Raw genomic sequence first — 17,772 nt, 5'->3', positions numbered from 1 at the left:
TTTTTTCTCTCTCTCTCTCTCTCTTTCCCCCCCTCCTCCCCCCTCGCTAAATATGTCCTGTTTGTGCTCTCAATTGCATTCCTGTGCCTTGTAGTGCTTGGATTCACCAGGATTCCGAGGAGGTGAGAATTTCATATAAGAATGTGGTCAGCAAGGGAGCCTCAGATCCTGCCGATGCGGTAGAAATTTTTGATGAAAGTGTGACCAGAAAAGGAGAATCGATTCGTAACCAGTTTGATGTACGGTCGTCGGAGGCCGCCCATAAAAACCTGCTTTGGCACTACGTTCGCCAAGGTCGTGCGCCGTTCTCACCGGACGAAGATTTGATAAAACAGTCATAAAGTTTGTTTTTTTTTTTCTTTTTATCCCCGATGATTTAACGGCGGAGCGATCATTCTCCAGCATGCAGATCGCGGACGGCCACACGCCAGGTAAGGAATATTAAAAGGGGTTTTCATTTCTGGCGCGGGCAGTCATGTCGGGCGTTGGGTGGAGCGCCACTGCGCTGGGCGGTGTCTTCCAGGCTTGCCGGGCTATCTTTGTCCCCCCTCCACCGCTGAACACGTGAAGAACGAACCTTTAGAAGTGTTGCAGTAACAGGTTGTGACGAAGTGCGTGGATGGAGGTACGCGCAAGACCTGCCAATGGTAAAATTCAGATGTGAGACACATTACTTTTTTGAGACGAGACCCCATCGTCTAAATGTCCCTTCAGTATGTTGCAGTGTTGATAGGAAGTGGGTGGAAAGAGAGAGGGAAGAAGATCGAGTAATCCCGGTGTATAGGGAAGCGGTTGAGGAGGAAAAGAGATGGCGAGATGAGACACAGACAGAGCAGCAGACGGTGGGCGGAGCCCACACGCTAAGAAAAGTCGGGGACGCCTCACACGGCCTGAGTGAAATGTTTACCTTGCGATCAGAGGGATGATACTGTGATTGAAAGTTGGCCAGAGACAACACCTGTAGGGCATGATGTACAGCGGCTCTGTATGGCTCGTACGGCAGAGGGAACACTTGTAGGGCATGATGTTTAGCGGCCCTGTATGGCTTGTAGGGCAGAGGGATCACCTGCAGGGGATGATGTATAGCGGCCCTGTATGGCTCGTAGGATGGAGGGAACATCTGTGGAGGATGACGCATCGCACCTCTGTTATTCGTAGAGCAGGGGAAAGGGAACGCTTGTAGGGGATGGCCGTTCTGTATAGCTCTCACAGTAGACGTATCACGTATAGAGGATGATGTATCGCACCTCTGAATAGCTTGGAGGAACCTCTGTACCCAACGGATAGTGGGTGAGAAACTGTTGTTGGGGAAGTACAGAGATGATGCATACAGCATCTCCGTTGGGGTCCGTCATACGTCGCAACGGTGCACTTTTATGGTGTAAGAATAAATTTATATTTTATGTTCTCTCTAATTAATGGATTGCTAAGAACACAAAGGGGAGATTGTCGGTCGAATATTTTAATTGCATTCTTTGAGTTCTGGTTTCTTGACCTCCAAGAGACCTCTGGCCATTAAACCAACAACATGCAAACATTACTCTCCATTTGCGGGTTTTGATGTCATCATCCACATTGTTGTGTTCGCTCATTCCTTGTTTTCCCAGCAGTATAGATTTATGGAACCATCAACGTTTTATTTGTGTTTTATGAACATTAAGGTTTTTCTACTGTTATTTGAATATTTAGGAAGGTAATTGAGGATGCAGCCTGTAACGGTGTCTTGCTGAGTACAGTTACAGCCTTTAACTTTTTGTTATTGAGTACAGTAACAGCCTGTAACTGTGTCTTATTGAGTACAGTAACAGCCTGTAACTGTGTCTTATTGAGTACAGTAACAGCCTGTAACTGTGTTTTATTGAGTACAGTAACAGCCTGTAACTGTATCTTATTGAGTACAGTGACAGCCTGTAACTGTGTCTTGCTGTAACCAGACGTGATGTACTAAATCCAGTATGTTTTTACACATACATTGTTATGTCACCAGTGACAAGTCACCAACGGAGAAGCTGTATTATCGTTATAAGACGAAAGGAAATACATTCTCTACTAAGAACTTCATGCTGCAATGGAGTTCAATATTCCCCTGCTTCTGATTGGGGCGCAGTGTCGAGACTGCCGAAGCCGCATGATAGGAGCCTCAAGGTTCGATGATGAAATTATGTTGGTTTCCTCACATACGTTATTGTTAATGTCTGTACGACGTTCAGTGTATTCGTGAGCCTGAGCTGTGGTTGGGTTCGTGTGTGCTTCAGATGATGGTAGTGCAAGAATATTGGTGTGCAGAATGAAGCCACGACTCCACTTGCAGATGGATCCGAGTCTCTTTTTTTTTTATATTGGCTTATATTTCCACGGGTGAGTCAAGTACAGTCGGGCGTTGTGATGGTGTCTGGTTGTGTCGTCTTGTTACTGATGATTACCTCCCCGTGATGGACGTGTCGCCTGTCGACTGGACCACCTGTTGATTGGCTCCCATGTTGACTAGACCACCCGTTGAGTGGACCTGTTGTAGACTGGACCACTTGTTGATGGGACATGAATGTTGGCTGGACCACCTGTTGATGGGACGTAACGTTGACTGGACCACCTGTTGATGTCACCCCACGTTGATTGGAATTCCGTAATTTGAACCACCTGTTGGCCAGATTCCCTATTAGATAGACAGTCAAATGCCGTATGTTGACTGTATTGGCTAGACCATCTGTTGAGTCTTCCACCTCATGAACCCCTGTTGGTTAGACCATCTCTTGGCTCCAACACCTCATGTGGTGTAAGTCTTCTTACTGGCCACCAGTTGGCTTAACCCTCCCTTGGCTCGTGCCACCTCATTGTAAGCAGTTGGCGAGAAATCCCCACCGACTTGATCCCAAAGTTGCGAAGAATGATAGCTCATGAATGACCCTTTAGTTACGTGGCCCTTGAGTTGTGAGTGACCATGAGTTGTGAGACCACTCGTTAGCTGGGTCATGAGATGCGAGAGGATCATAAACTCTTGATGAAACACCTTTTGATCGGGTTACAACTCCTGAAGGCCCGTATTGTGATGAGCTCACTGCAACTATTAAACGCCACAAGATAAGAAACTTCACTCCCTCCTGAAAATTAGTCAGAGAAAAAAACGATAAGCTTAGATATTCAAAAGATAAGCTTAGATATTTAAAAGATACGCTTAGATATTCAAAAGATAAGCTTGGATATCCTGTTCTCCCATGTTTAGTTAGGCATTTAGTTAGCGCTGTGAAGTCTTCAGGTGCGGGTCAGTGGGCAAGGCCGCCAGAAGGGAAGTGCATTGCGGAAGATGGGAATACAACCTTGCTCGTAGCCCAGCGTTGGCTCCTGCGGTCATAATGCATTGGCTGTATCAATAGATTCGAGGCAGACCCCGGTGCATAAGGACACAGTGTAATAAACAAGGCAATGTACAGCTCTGTGTATTCCTAATAGGTAAGGGTATACCTAATTAAATTTATTCTCGACTTAGTACGTTTCCAATTAACATTATATCTTGCCATTTAGTCGTGGTCATCCTCAGGAATATGTGATGAAGATAATGTTATTGCTTTTTGTTAAGTCGAATCAGAAGTCTTCCTTATCTGAAAAACATCAGACTGAAATATATATATATATATATATATATATATATATATATATATATATATATATATATATATATATATATATATAGTTTTAAGATAACTCGAGTATAACATATGAAAGTATGATGACATGATGCTAATTGTCGTGTTGCTTACAGAAATGAAAGTAAATAAAGCTCATAAGTAGCATATGCTGCATTAAAGTAAATAAGTACTAACTCATCTGTGTGACGTATTCAGAATCCTAATTGATTGGAATGAAAGACTAAATAAAAAGAGTTATAGAATTAACGAATAAGCAGGGAACCCACGTTCAAGTCTTATGATAAGATAGAATACCAAAGTTAATTGAACTTGGAAGCAGCTGAACCCTTAAACGTAACTTAAAACTGAAAGTGTAATTACAGTCGTCTAAAGGGTAGCTAAATTGCAAAGGTGATTTGATTTACAGAGGTAAATCAATGAACGAATAACTGAAGACTAAAAAGATAAAACGTGAGTTATCGGAATTTCTGTTGGCAAACAGAAAACGCAATATCAACACACGGGCACAAAAACGAACGTATTAAAGATAAACAAATCTCAGTGAGTGAAGTTAGGAGTCGAGCTTAAGCAAAACTATTATTTGGAGTTATGTTTGCGTGGCAGGCACGGGGAGGGAGGCGGGAGGCCGCGAGATATTATCGTGAAGCAACTTGGTCGGGTTGTCGTAGTATTTTATCCTTAGGAACTGTTTAATGCAGCTCCGTGGGCGTCTGCTGGTGGGGGAGGAGGTATTGTGAGCACCTCTTGTTTTTGTGGTGCGCAGCGTCGCCCTGGTGCCTGACCTGGGAGGGCCCGGGTGGATCGTGCTTATCCCACATCCAGGGATGGATGGGAAGGATAGGTCGGGGGTAGAAGGTTAGTTTAGGGAGAGATTAGAGGGAATGCACGGAGGATAGGAGAGAGAAAGTTCAAAGGTGAGAAACGGGATGAGAGTACGTGGGAATCCGCCTCCCTGCCCACTTGCCAGCCTGGTCCATTCCAGCCGTGGTACTGGGCAGTACTGGAGTCTATCCAGAGCCCTTGAGGGTTCACAGTGCCATGTGACCACATGTGTTCGACAGGGGATCTAATCCTCGTAGTTTTTCATGGTTTAGATAGACAAATAAAACTTGAGGATCAGATGTAAGTCTGTCTTTTTTGTCTTTTTAGCCTCGGAACACCACCGGAACTCCACGGGGTTTGGCCTAGATAAGACTCATGGGGATCCTGTGGTTGACGAGTGCACCCGTGGTCAGCGACAGTTTCACTGAATGGAGCGACCGACTGGCTGACCGACTTGACTGGTTTTCTCTCCCAGTTACTAGAACCCAGTCCTGACCACACTCAGCGGTCTGAGGATCGGTTTGTGTCTTCTTTCGCTCAGGCCGTTGCTGGATACGTTGTTAACATGTCCCGCGCGTTACCCCGTGGACACGTAAGTGGTTAATTCATCATCTTTATCCTACACTCAGTAGGCCTTCAGCTTCACGATGCAGTCAGCTTTTCCACATTCCGCTTACACTTGAAGATTTCGTAAAGTGTGGGTACAGACCGCCGGGGGCAAGGCAGGTATGGGATCACTTTTATTTTAGATTCGTAACAATAAAATGTCTCCTGAGAAGTGATTTAATGTCTCACGTAATCATTATGGGTGAACAGATTAGTGTGATTCTCGAGGAGAGTTTGAGAATCGTGCATAGACGTCAGGTGTGAGGGAGACGGAAGGAGAATAAGAAGGCTTCCTTATAAGCGAGCACAACTGTAAGGTCCTTGTTGAAGACGCCATGATGCAGTTAACCTTAACCTGTGGCACTGGGAGGGGGAGACCTCCAAGACAAGGCAAGGGTCAGTGATTCTTCTCATTGTATATACCAACACTTAACACATATTTAAGAGGTCGGATTCCCTTTGAATTCTAGTCTCGGGCGGGGGGCCAGGTACGGGGTCGATTCTTTTTTTTTTTTAGATTCGTAACAATAAAATGTCTCTTAAAGAAGTGATTTAATGTCTCATTTAATCATTATGAGCGAGCAGATTGGTGTGATTGTCAAGGGAGTTTGAGAATCGTGCCAAATAAAGGGTTTTGAAGGTAAACCAGTTCCAGTAACATCTGGAATTATGTTTTTTCCCCTCTGTTTCATCGGATATCTTCCTGGAGCTTCATCTTCGTGCACAGGTAACTGGCTTGAGTTATGATCTGTTGATACAGAGGTTTATAGCTCAGGTAAAGTTGCATTACCCTCCTCCTCCTCCTCCTCCTCCCTTTTCTACTGAGGTATTTGGTTGCAGCTGTGTGTTAGTTGATGTGGGCTGGTGTGCAGGTGGATGGAAACAACGAAGGTTCATGTACGTGTTATGGTACATGGAAGGTTTGTGTACACGGGTGACGTACGAGGTGCTGAGAGGGTGGGTCAAGCCAAGTGCTTGCTGCCGGTGGACTGGACAAGGCGTGACTGAGTGGGGTGAGGGTTGGGCTGCGGGTGGGCGGGATGGCCGGCAAAGTGGGCGGGCGAGGATGGGTGTGGGCGGGCGAGGATGGATGGGAAGGGGCGGTGTTGGGCGTAACAGACTCTGGCCACATCCCGCGTGTGGGGCCATGTTAGGAAGCGGCAGCACCAGCGGGCACATTCTCTCACATACTCTTATGTAAATACTCTCTGCCCTCCCGACAATCTTCCATATGCAGGTAGGAAAAAGAATTTCACGATGGCGATTACTGCAGTGGTGTAGAACACTGGGACACAGTGACATGCATCACACACCTCTATCCTGAAGAGGTAGCGTAGGTCACTAAGGTTAAGATGTTTCATTTTCATTTTTTCTAACGAGCGTTTTTTTTTAATCGGAGAAATTATCGCATGGTGTGAGTCTTCGAGACAAATTTATGCTAAACCAGATGAGAAGTTTATTTCCAAGTTAGTCTCGAGTTTTTTTTCTGCATTAAGAACGTGATGTTTGAGAATTTGGACTTAGGAGGATTTTCAGGTGTGAGGTCTACACGAATCGGGTACTGTTCATATCATCAGCTCAGCCTCAGACTCTTCTCCCAGACCTCTGTGCATCCTTCAGTGAAAGGTTCTTCCCTCCCGTCACCCAGCAGTCCATCCCTACACACTTCCGTCGACCACTCCAGCCTCCCTGGAAGGAAGAGGAAGAGTGTAGGAGCTCCAGAACGGAAGATGGTGTAGACGATGCAGGTGTGGCCAGAGTGTACAATACAGGTGTTATAAAGAGCCCATATTCAGTCCACGGTCTCTCTTTCTGACGCCATTTGCAGTCACGCCTCCGCGTAGTAAACATGTGTCGTAAACACGTGTTTGAAGACACACAGGGAGTGGGAATTGCCTCTGTGAGCCTGGTGTTTTGTTTAGTTTGTGACAGCGTCATAACTCGTGTAAGACAACAGGTGACGTTCTGCGAGACAGTAGCGGCCTGTGTGAGTCACAGCACTCAAGTGTAAGACAGCAATGTACTGTAGGCAATATGATGGTCATCTCGTGTGATGCATAAGGTAAACTTTTGTGGTGACACCAGTTAACCCCGTGTGAGACAGTGTGAACCCCCTTTGAGACAGTGTGAACCCCGTGTGAGACTACAGTCACCCCCACCCCCTGTGGGAGAACAATTAACCTTGTATTAAATCGTTTGCTTTACACAGCACCTAAACTCGTACCTGGATGGCTAGGTGGTTGGTTAGCCGGGGTGCTGGGTTATGTGGCTTTGTGCCGCCTTCTAGGGCTGTTTGGCGTGTTGGCTGGCGACCTGCTGGGCTGGCTGTGGATACCTGGCTGGCTAGGCTGAGTGGCTAGATGCCCTCTTGGCTGACTGGCGTTGGCTGGCCTTGCTGGCTGGGTCTTCAGCTGGCTGGGAGGCAGCTCGACTGTGGGGTTTGATCCCCCGTTGATCTCATCAGGATGGGTCAGCATCCCCCCCACGCTCCCCCTTCGCCCACCCACCGGCTCTCGTGTATCATATACTCGTCATACATAATTCATTAGAGGTACAGTATACATAACTCACTACAGATACAGTATACATCACCAGGGATACAGTTTACGTGGTTCGTTAGGGTTACATTGTACGTATATCTTTAGAAATACTTTATACATAATTCATGAAAAAAGAGAACCCCGAGATACAAGGGTGTTGAAGAATGAAAGAAAAAGAGGATTTATGTCAGAAAAAGACGTAGTCTTGCCTGGTAACTTAGTTATAATATAACGGAGCGTAAGACCAGCAGTCTTGACACGAGAGGGACCAGTGCCTCCGCTTTACAAAACGTCAGCCAAATAAGTTTTGTTAAACATAATGAATTGTACAACGTTGGAAACTCATCTGCTCGGTACACAATGCAAAATGTTTACCATTTAGTTTGTCAGAGTCCAGTCATGTATGACTACCTCCTCAGAACACATTCTCCCGACCTCCCTGGCAATTATTGTAAGTATATTGCGCCAAACACACGATGAACACACGATGAAGAAAATATATACGACAAATCTTTGTGGGCAGAGTTGGGTGTACACTCTCTCAGTGACCCTTGATACCCGAATTATCAAGTGGAAGTCCGTTGATGTCTTGGAAGAAGAGTTCTAAATTCAGATTCTTAAACTATTCGAAGAATTAAGAGTTTAGAAAGGAATCTTTCACTCATAGTATGCTGTTCATCCAACCACACAGATCCTTATTAGTAACGAAACTGCCTAATCGAACTCGATCCATCTTTTCGTTAATTCTGCTGCTCTCAATCTCCTGGCCTTGCTGCAACACTGTTTACCCAGCGCTGCATCGCTGGACAGACATATAAATCATACGAGCTGGCACAGGCCGTAAGATCCGCTCGGTGCATTGTTTTGTGGTCAGAGCATCAGATAAACCTGTCATGGCCGAAGCCTCAGGTGCCAGACGCTCATGTTGATGGCTGGCTCATCACAGATAAAGAAAGTACTTTCGGAATAACGTGATGTTCTTATCGGGTGACGAACGTTCTGCCTAACATCCCCAGGCCTTCGTAGATAACATATTCCTCGTGCATGCATACGAGACTTAGATGGTTAGCATTGGCTCGGTAGCCTGTAAAATGCGGGGATAAGAATAGTGGAAATATGTGTAATGTTAGACTTCGGTCGGCGTGGAGTCTTAGACGACGAGACTATTAGGAAGGGCACGTCGTTGCTTTGTTATTTTCCCCGGGAGTTATATGTGGCGTTTGGTGAGTTAACCAGTGATTGTTGCGCTGTGGCTGAGCGAGAGGAGGAACGTGTAAAAGACATGGGCATCCTCTCGGGATGGATCGTCTGACACGCCCGAACATGGAGGTGGGTCGTAGATTACAGCATTACCCCAACAGGCTGTTAATAATCTTAGCCTCACAGGCTCATGTAAAAAATTGGTGCGAGGTGAGGATTGTGGGAGGTTGCCAGTGTGAGTGGCCATAGTGTGTTGTCTTGGCCCGAAGGGGGAGTGAGTACACACATGTCTTGTTTACGAACACATGCACACGAGCGCACACAAACACTCACATGGGCTTCCCTTCAAAGTAGTGTTGTGGTTATAGCGTGGTTGACCATGAGTCACGCATGGGCCCGCCCGGTATCGAATCACGGGCGCAGACCTAGAAAGCTCGAGACGAAAGTCATGCCATCATACCTAATTCACACTGTCATGATCATACTTCAAACTGTTATGCTGAAGATGTTTGAAAGAAATGAATATATATTTCACGACCTCCGAACTGAAGTTAAGACATCAACCGCAATTTTAGGTGTCTTAAAACCTGTTGCTGTCGTCCAGGGCATTATAGACGTGCCATATATCACGACCGTCATGCTATAATGCTATGACGGCTATAATGCTATAATCCGTCTCTGTTCTGAGTGTTCTGTTCCCCCATACACCATGGTTAGAGTGGACGTAGACAGGAGATAGGCAAGGATCCAGCGTTACCCTCCGTTTGGGCCTGGTGCTCTGTGCATCACCAGGTTGAATACTTGGCGCCATTCACATCAGGTGCGGTGCACGCCAGCAGGGGATGGAGGGGACCCGTGCACTGGCCTCGCTGACCACCTCCCGTCGCTTGCCTGCACCATGATAGCTCCTTGAACCACTCTCCATCGTAAACCATAAGGGTCTAATCAGTGCCACTCTTACTCTGGCATTATCTGCTCTCTCTCTCTCTCTCTCTCTCTCTCTCTCTCTCTCTCTCTCTCTCTCTCTCTCTCTCTCTCTCTCTCTCTCTCTCTCTCTCTCTCTCTCTCTCTCTCTCTCTCTCTCTCTCTAATTTGATGGCACTCCTAGCCAAGCCATCAGCAGCCAGACGGCGTATGATTCTCATATAACCTAGACTTATTAGGCATTCCCTGCGGAGCTCTGTGTATGGTAGGATCACTCCGCCCCTTCCCTACCTCCCTCCCTGTCCTCCACCCAGACGTAGGGACGACCTGGACCCTGACTAGTGATTTACAAAGACACCTGCTGCATGTTTATAGGACGGCGCCGGCGTCGCACCCTCCCGGGGCGTCACACACCAGTCCTCGCTAACTAGGTTACTTTGTGGGTCCCGTGGGGGGAGTGTTGACAAGGGATCCGACACAGCTTAGGATGGCCCTGTGGTGGAGTGGGGTCATGTTAGGTGTGAGATCTGATGAAGACATCACCCGAAGGAGACGCCGACGGGGAGGTGGTGGGGTGGCGCTCCATCTTGGGTCATGTTCTTGGTTTTGTTGGTCGAGGTGAAGACATCACCTGAGGGAGACGCCGAAGGATTTGCTTTTTTGGTTTTTGCCGCCAAGAGCAGCGAATTTATCGTGCACTCCGAAGTGGTGTTGGGTGGCGCTCCGTCTTGGACCGTGTTGATCGCCTTACTCAGGTGGTGTTGCGACGTGCCGCCGGTGCTGTGGAAAGCCCCAGGCTCACTGGATATTCATTTCTCCCCACTATGCAACCGGTGCATCTTACCCATCCGGGATCCTCCACGAAGATGCAAGATATCATATATATATATATATATATATATATATATATATATATATATATATATATATATATATATATATATATATATATATATATATATATATATGATTAATCTTTCCCGCCTGTTTACATAAACGAAGAGTTGTTGTCTATATCACCATATGTGATACCTGGATAACAGTGTCCTTAATTTGTTTCTTCATTTACGTTGTCTTATAACTTGTTCTGCGAGTTTCATAAATGTAATCTGAGCGACAGTCTTCACTTCTTCTGTCGTTGTGGAATTAAACATGAAAATCCAGGGAGCATTTGCGTCACCAGGAAGTGCTGAGGTTGAACGCCTCCCACTGATACCAGGTCCTCTTGACACGAACCTCCACTGGGCGGCTCCACTTAGGAAGATAACAATAATCATGGTCGGGCAGGAAGGGAATTTCAACGATTTATCGTCGATGTAAGTGTCAGGGAAAAGGTTCGTCAATATATGAACTAAATGTGTAAACAACGTTCTTTTTTTTTCAGGTACGGGAGGAGGTTCTTCCACGAGGTCTTAGTCTTGAATCGTAAGTATTCTGTGGTTTTCGGTCTGCTCTGTACGTCTGGGAAGGAGTTTCAAGTAAATATGTGAATGGTAGTAGTTAAAAAGGGCGTCTCAACAGGGACAGGTATGGTCAGATGCGTTCGTATAGCTAGCTTAAGAGACGGGGTTTGTCTGGGTTTGCGATATGTGTAATAGCTAGTTTGTGTGGGTGAGGCCCGGCATTCCCTCTCCGATGCCAAACTAGAGACCACTAGATGGAGCGCTTAGGTATGTATACCCTTGAGCGTGATGGTACGGTCTCTTGAACACGATGCCACGACCCCATGAGCAAGACGGCACGACCCTCAAGCATGACTGTACGACTCTTGGATATTATGACCTAGCGTCTGACTAGCCACTTTTAAGGTTCAGATGAGCTACCAGGCCGCCGCATCCAAGGGTCGTACCGTCGTGCTCAAGAGCCGAGAAAAGGTCAGCTGGAGGAGGAGGAGGAGAGGAAGGGTCGTGACGCTATAGCCAAAGCAGTAGCTCTTGGTAGAAGCCCAGTAACCGCTGTATGATGTAAGGCCTGGCAATACCCATATGATGCAAATTTGATGATTAATTTTCATGCAAGTCCAGCAACCCGTATTTAAATGCACGCCCAGTGACCACTCCCAGCCTTCTTGGCCCTTTCGATAGGGTCGGGGAGGATTGGAGGAAGGAGCAAAGTCGAGGGTGACTGGAGGATGGAGTGGCTAGAGCACCACTTTGCCACTACGTAGGAAAGTCGAGGGTGGTGGTAGGAAGCAGTGACCTGGGCACCACTTTGCCACTCAGGAGCAACAGCTTCTTATCCCCTGCCCTGTGGGTGAGGTGGATATTGTACCCAGGTACTGTTATCACAAGGTGTGTGTCGCGCCCTTGGCCTGTCTAATTAAGGAGGGTTTAGATGCGGCTGCCCAAGGCAGATGCTCGATATGTTCTCTGCAATAAAAAAAAGGGAGTAAGTTCAATACTTGTCCATTTTTAATTGTTGTTATTATCACTATTATCATTATTATTATTATTATAATTATTATTATTATTATTATTATTATTATTATTATTATTATTATCAATATTATTATTATCATCGTTATTATTATTATTATTGATACCACCACAACTACTACTACTTTTGCTACTATTACTGTTATTATTACTTCATGTCTTCTTTTTATAGTCGTGTTTATATATATATATATATATATATATATATATATATATATATATATATATATATATATATATATATATATATATATATATATATATATATTTCTTTAGTAACTTTCGGTCATGTGTTTCGTAAAGGTTTTTATGTGAAGAGTAGATCAAACTCGGCAAGACTCGCCATTAACAGTGAGTCATTACCCATAGTGTTTAACTTTGTAAAGTTTTCTTCTCAAGGCACAGATGTAAATAATTTCATTTCCCTCTAGTGACTTTGAACTTTCCGAGACGCAGGTCCTCAGCAATCGTGCCTCTCTTTCTTTGCTTTTGAAGCGCGGGTTCTCTGAAGTGGTTTCGACTCAACCCCGTGCAACATTATGACGGGGAGGGACGGTTCACTTCGAGACTCGGCTCCCAGAGTCATTAATCATGGGTGTTCAAGTAGATGTTGGGGATAAGAGTTGTGGCCACGACGGAGATGCTGTCCACACTACCATTACTACCCACCCGCCTCCTACTCCTCCACCAATACCCTCTCAGGTTCCCATCACCAGCAGCAGCACCAGTCACCTTTCCCAGGCGTCACCTCAGCACACACTAAACCCACCAGCCGGGATGATGTCAGCCCACCGCACAAAGCTCTTAGAAGAAAAGAATGACTTGATATTTGCTACGAAACAAAGACGAGGTTCGATGCCTCGAGAGTACAACACAAGAATAGATTTACTTGCTGCTGTGCCATGCCGTCTGCTCACAACACCAGGGCGTCGTCTCCTCACAGCACTGGGGCAATATTTTCTCCTCAGTGCTGAGGCGATGTCTCCCACCACCCCCACTGCACTGGGAAAAAAAAATCTGAATATTCGTAGACGTTCGTTGCCATCCTGGGTAAAGTTGTCTTTCAGCCTAGGGCCTGGTATTCTCAGACCTGTCAGAACATCTTCCGAGAGGTCACCCGGAGTGGTCATTAGCTGTCACAGAGGACAACAAACACACGTAGAGAATATTCTTTAAGAGGGAGTCCACACACTGCCAGGCTTTGGCGTGCTTGATGTAAGACTGGTTCGTGGGGGTAGAGCCGAGCCATTACTTAAGGAAGCGCTCCCTCAGTGCAGCGAGATATGTAGCGAACCAGCAGACTCAGTCTAATGAATCACGTCGCTCGCTGGATGCGGAGGGGCCAGTGTTATTCAGCATTATGTTGGTGTTGGACTGCGAGGCTGTTGCCCAGGGTGGGAAAACCCTTCGGGGCAGAACCTGTTTCGAAAAGTGAGAGGGGGGGGAAAAAAGGGGGGTTGGACCCGATGCGCACAGTTATAAATAGCCGATCCCATTAAGTATTCAGGACAGTGGTACTTACATGCTCCTTTCATCAGGTAGAATTATTTGATCCTCGGCGAGAGTTGTGGGCCAGGACTGGGCAGAAATTAGGGAAGGAGAAATGTTTGCCGGAAGGTGGTCTTCCCTCCTAATCTGCTGGCAAATGGCCTCCAGTCGACTGTGGCATCAGCGCAAACTTCGGCGAGTCAATAGGTGGCTTAGACACGCCTCGGCTGTGGCCTGACAGACAGACAGACGTTTTGGCTCTGTGTTATGTGCGTCAGCATTACGATACCAGTTGGGACCGTACTGCGTCTGTTGGCTCCATTGTGCTTTTGATAAGATCCAATTATGCCTTACTGAAAGGGTATTTTCTTAGCCGCACGCTAAGTAATCTTAAGAAGATATGTATCTTTAAATGACGATAACCTTTTTCTTATTATTTTCTTATACTTGGCATTCAGGACAGACCAAAGATGGTGTTCGAGGCGTAGCCATGAATCATTCGTGGATTAGAAACGGATCCGTACGTATATATTTGCGGCGCAGCCAAGAAACGGTCTGCCGGCCGTACCCTCACTGCGATTGTTCACATTCTGAATAATAGTGACGTGCGACAATAGATGGCAGGAGATCTGAACGAGATAGTGATGCTTCGAATGAGCGAACGGGGATTTGAATGCGTTGGTGAGATTTTGAGTGAGGCGGTAAAAGGCTTCGGATGAGAGGGTGAAACTGGCAGAATAGAAATAGGCTGAAGAGACTACACATGAGGGTAAGCGGGTCTAAATGAGATTGTATTGTTTGGAATAAGAGAGTTGGAACCTCTGTATGAAAATTAAACTTCCATTGAGAAGAGAGGGTTTCCCATTGAGGTAATGGGGTCTCTTAAAGAAAATAATGGTAGGATCTCAAATGAGACAGTTGGTTCTCTATCAAGATAGGGGGAATTTGAGTAATTTCTTTTGACTGATGGACCGTGTCCATATAGAGATACAGAAGCTTCCAAGGACAATAAAACCTTGAGGAGAAAAAGTTTCATTTATGAAGATAGCATGTTTGCTGTGTGGATTCTCGGGATGATTGGCCCATTTGGGAAATGAGATATTACGTTCTCTCTTCCCCAGCAAAGAGGACGGTCTGGGTAGTGTGTCGTCCTGGGAAAGAGTGCAGCATTGGTCGAGGTGGTAGAGCACTCAATAGTTAAAATAGTTGCTAAAACTGGGTGTACTTTTCAGAAGAGGAACCTCTTCTTACCGCCCGCCTTATGTGGCTAAGACGAAGTTTAAGCAGACGTACTTGCTTTTGATGAAATCGTTACAAGTGATATGATTTGCGGTCGTTATATCAAGCCAATGATATGATTAGTGGTCACTTTTATCAAGGCTTTACTCTGTAATAAAGTGTATTTATGTTATCACTCAATAATTTATTTACAACGGACAAGGTGGCCATTATGATTATTTATTAACGAGAGGAAGTAATGTATTTTCTGTCGGAATCAAGTTTTACAATTTAACATCGCCGACCGTATGACTATCGAGAATATTATAATTTTAAAGATGAAGGATTTTTTGAGAGGCGATAAATCTAATGCGTCTTGCATCTCGTGTCTCTGCTATTCCTTAACAACGATTGTGTACGAGATTGCTGGCAGGAGTCATTATGATTATTCTTATACAGATTTTGTCAGTGAAACGTTGTCGAGGTGGGGACCGTCCAGCTGGCCGGCTGGTTGTTGGATTTCTTTGTCTTCCACGATGGTGATTTAATGCCTTGAAGGCGGTGCGCAAATACACAATCCAGGAACAGATATTCTGTGATAAATGGTATGATTTATCATGTTGTTAGTGAGGGTTTAAAGGAGGAGCGGGCTGCCTAGGTGGAGTGAACTGAAGTCTGACATTGTCTGCAGTTGTTAGCCATGTGTGCCTCTGTGTCAGAGCTTAACTGTACAGTCCTCAAACTCTCGTTGCGAGCAACTTTGGTGTACTCTGGTTATTTCCTGTATGCGTAAACCCAGTTCGAAGTACCAGCCTTTATCTTACTATGTTTTCGAGATAGGAGATAAGAAATGACTCTGCCAGTACCCATATAAGTACTGAAGACTCCGATATAAACAAAGACTCCGTTTGATTTTGGAAGTAACCCCGTTGCTGTGTACTGCTTTGTTCTGTCGCGGCTGGCGAAGACCAGCATGGGGGAGTTGCCACCAGACGTGGAGAGAGGTTAGGTGGCCCTCTGCCGGAGAACACGCGGAACAAGTGCCAGGGAGACTTTGGAATGCCTTCCGTGGATTTATTCTTTTTCATCTGCTTAATCTCGGAAAGAGATCGGTTGCTGTAAGACATACATCTATAGCTACGTACGAAAGGTACCCTTGGAACGGAAGACCCACTGTCGAACGTACATAGGATATTCAAACAAAAGAAGAGTTACTGATGGGGTTGCTGGCTGGAACGTCCAGAGCTTTGGTAGTCTGCGATGTGCCCACGTTGCCTCAGTCCCCTCCACACTACTTGGAAGGTACCGCAAGCTATCGTCTGCTACGTCTTGGCCGTCCGCCTTAAGCCCACAGGAAAGAGATGCCCCAATCCCTTGTTGATCCTCCTTCAGCTTTCCCCAGCAGATCAATCGAGGGTCGTAGAGATATATAGCCTTCGCATCAGTCACCCAGGGTGGGTGTGACTGTGACGCAGTCTCTCTTCCTTACCGTTAGTCTCAATTTGTCGAAAGTCAGAGTTCATGACGAATAAGCGCGTCTCCCTCATTTCTGATGTGGGTTGTATGTTGAGCTGTCTGCTGATTCACATGCTCATCTTTCTCATTTTCCCTCCTAATGCTGTCCCGTTCTCTTCTGTAGTCTTCCTCCTATCCTTATCTTTGATCCCCCTTATTTTTCCACTTTGTTTGTCTCATAGCTTTACGTTTTATGTTCTCGCCTCCATCTCTTCCCTCCTCCTTCGCCTTCTGTCATCTCACGCCAGCCTCTTCTCTTCTGCTATTCTCTCGCGTCCTCTCCCTATCTGTCTCGTCTCCCAATTCACATGCTCCATCTTTGTTCTACCCACGCGCTATTCTATCTCACCCCCACCCTACCCTCCTTCCTCCATCCCCTCCCCCACCATTCCTCACTACACCCCCCCCCCCAGCTCCCTCTGACGGGCCCTCCTCCCGACCCCCTTTTCTGGCCATCCAGTGGGGAGGGGGGGGGGGGTTAGCCCTCCCTTCCCGTGCGTGAGGGAGGTGCGGCTTGCGTGCACACCGCCTGTGGCTTCACTAATGGGATGAGGCTTTTGCTTTATTATTAAGATTTTATTGTCAGGGGGAGACCACATGGGGCGAGGTGATGGAAGACCATCGGGCAGCGGGTGATGGAGAACCATCTCAGGTGATGGCTGTGGACCACCTGGCAGTAGGTGAAGGGGAGCCATCTGGCAGTCGGTGAAGAGAAGGAGAGAAAAGAGATGGGGCGGAAGCAACAGGAGACCTAACTAAAGTCTCTCTGAAAACAAGAAAGCAAGATGAACGACAGACAAGATCAGTGTGATAAAAGACAGAAAAAAAGTTATTTTATATATATATATATATATATATATATATATATATATATATATATATATATATATATATGTGTGTGTGTGTGTGTGTGAGTGCTATAGTAATAGCAGTCGTCGTGCACGTGTGTAGTTCTTGAGAGATCATCAGTAAAACTGACCTGAACCTTCCATGACATTTATGGTAACCATCTCCTGTGTCGGTGCTGGAAAGTTGCCCCACGTGAAACCCGTGCGGAGGATCGCGATGTTTGATTGGACGTGATCAACCCGGCAATTTACCAGTGACGTATCGGCAAGCAGATCCATATCTTGTAGAAAGTCAGGGTCACAAAAATGGTCTACACTTGAAAGAGGGAGAGGAAAAAAATGTGAATGATAGTTTTTTCTTTTCGTACTTCAAAAATGATGTTCGATTCTGGAATATGATATTTTTGTAACCATATATGTTTGCTTAGACGGTAGCGTGTACCGCAGACATACTCACATACTCATTTTGTTATATTGGTATGCAATAGACCCTTGATTAATTAGATACATTATGTGAGCCAGAGAGGACCTT

General features: G+C 45.9%; 1 protein-coding gene across 3 annotated transcripts in view; it reads left to right on the top strand.

Moving 5' to 3' along the window:
* Positions 1–17,772, top strand: part of LOC139753485 (protein Wnt-5b-like) — a 512,552-nt gene that overhangs the window by 169,120 nt on the left and 325,660 nt on the right. The window contains exon 1 of one of the 3 annotated variants that reach the window (XM_071670050.1): positions 11,143–11,161. The exons of the other annotated variants lie outside the window; for them this stretch is intronic. The gene's annotated coding sequence lies outside the window, so the exon portion shown is untranslated. Of the gene's footprint in view, positions 1–11,142; positions 11,162–17,772 lie in introns of those variants that run through there. 3 annotated transcript variants of the gene reach the window in all.

The sequence above is a fragment of the Panulirus ornatus genome, chromosome 14, assembly GCF_036320965.1.
Source record: "Panulirus ornatus isolate Po-2019 chromosome 14, ASM3632096v1, whole genome shotgun sequence".
Classification (NCBI taxonomy): domain Eukaryota; kingdom Metazoa; phylum Arthropoda; class Malacostraca; order Decapoda; family Palinuridae; genus Panulirus; species Panulirus ornatus.
This window is presented reverse-complemented; position numbering and strand designations above follow the sequence as displayed.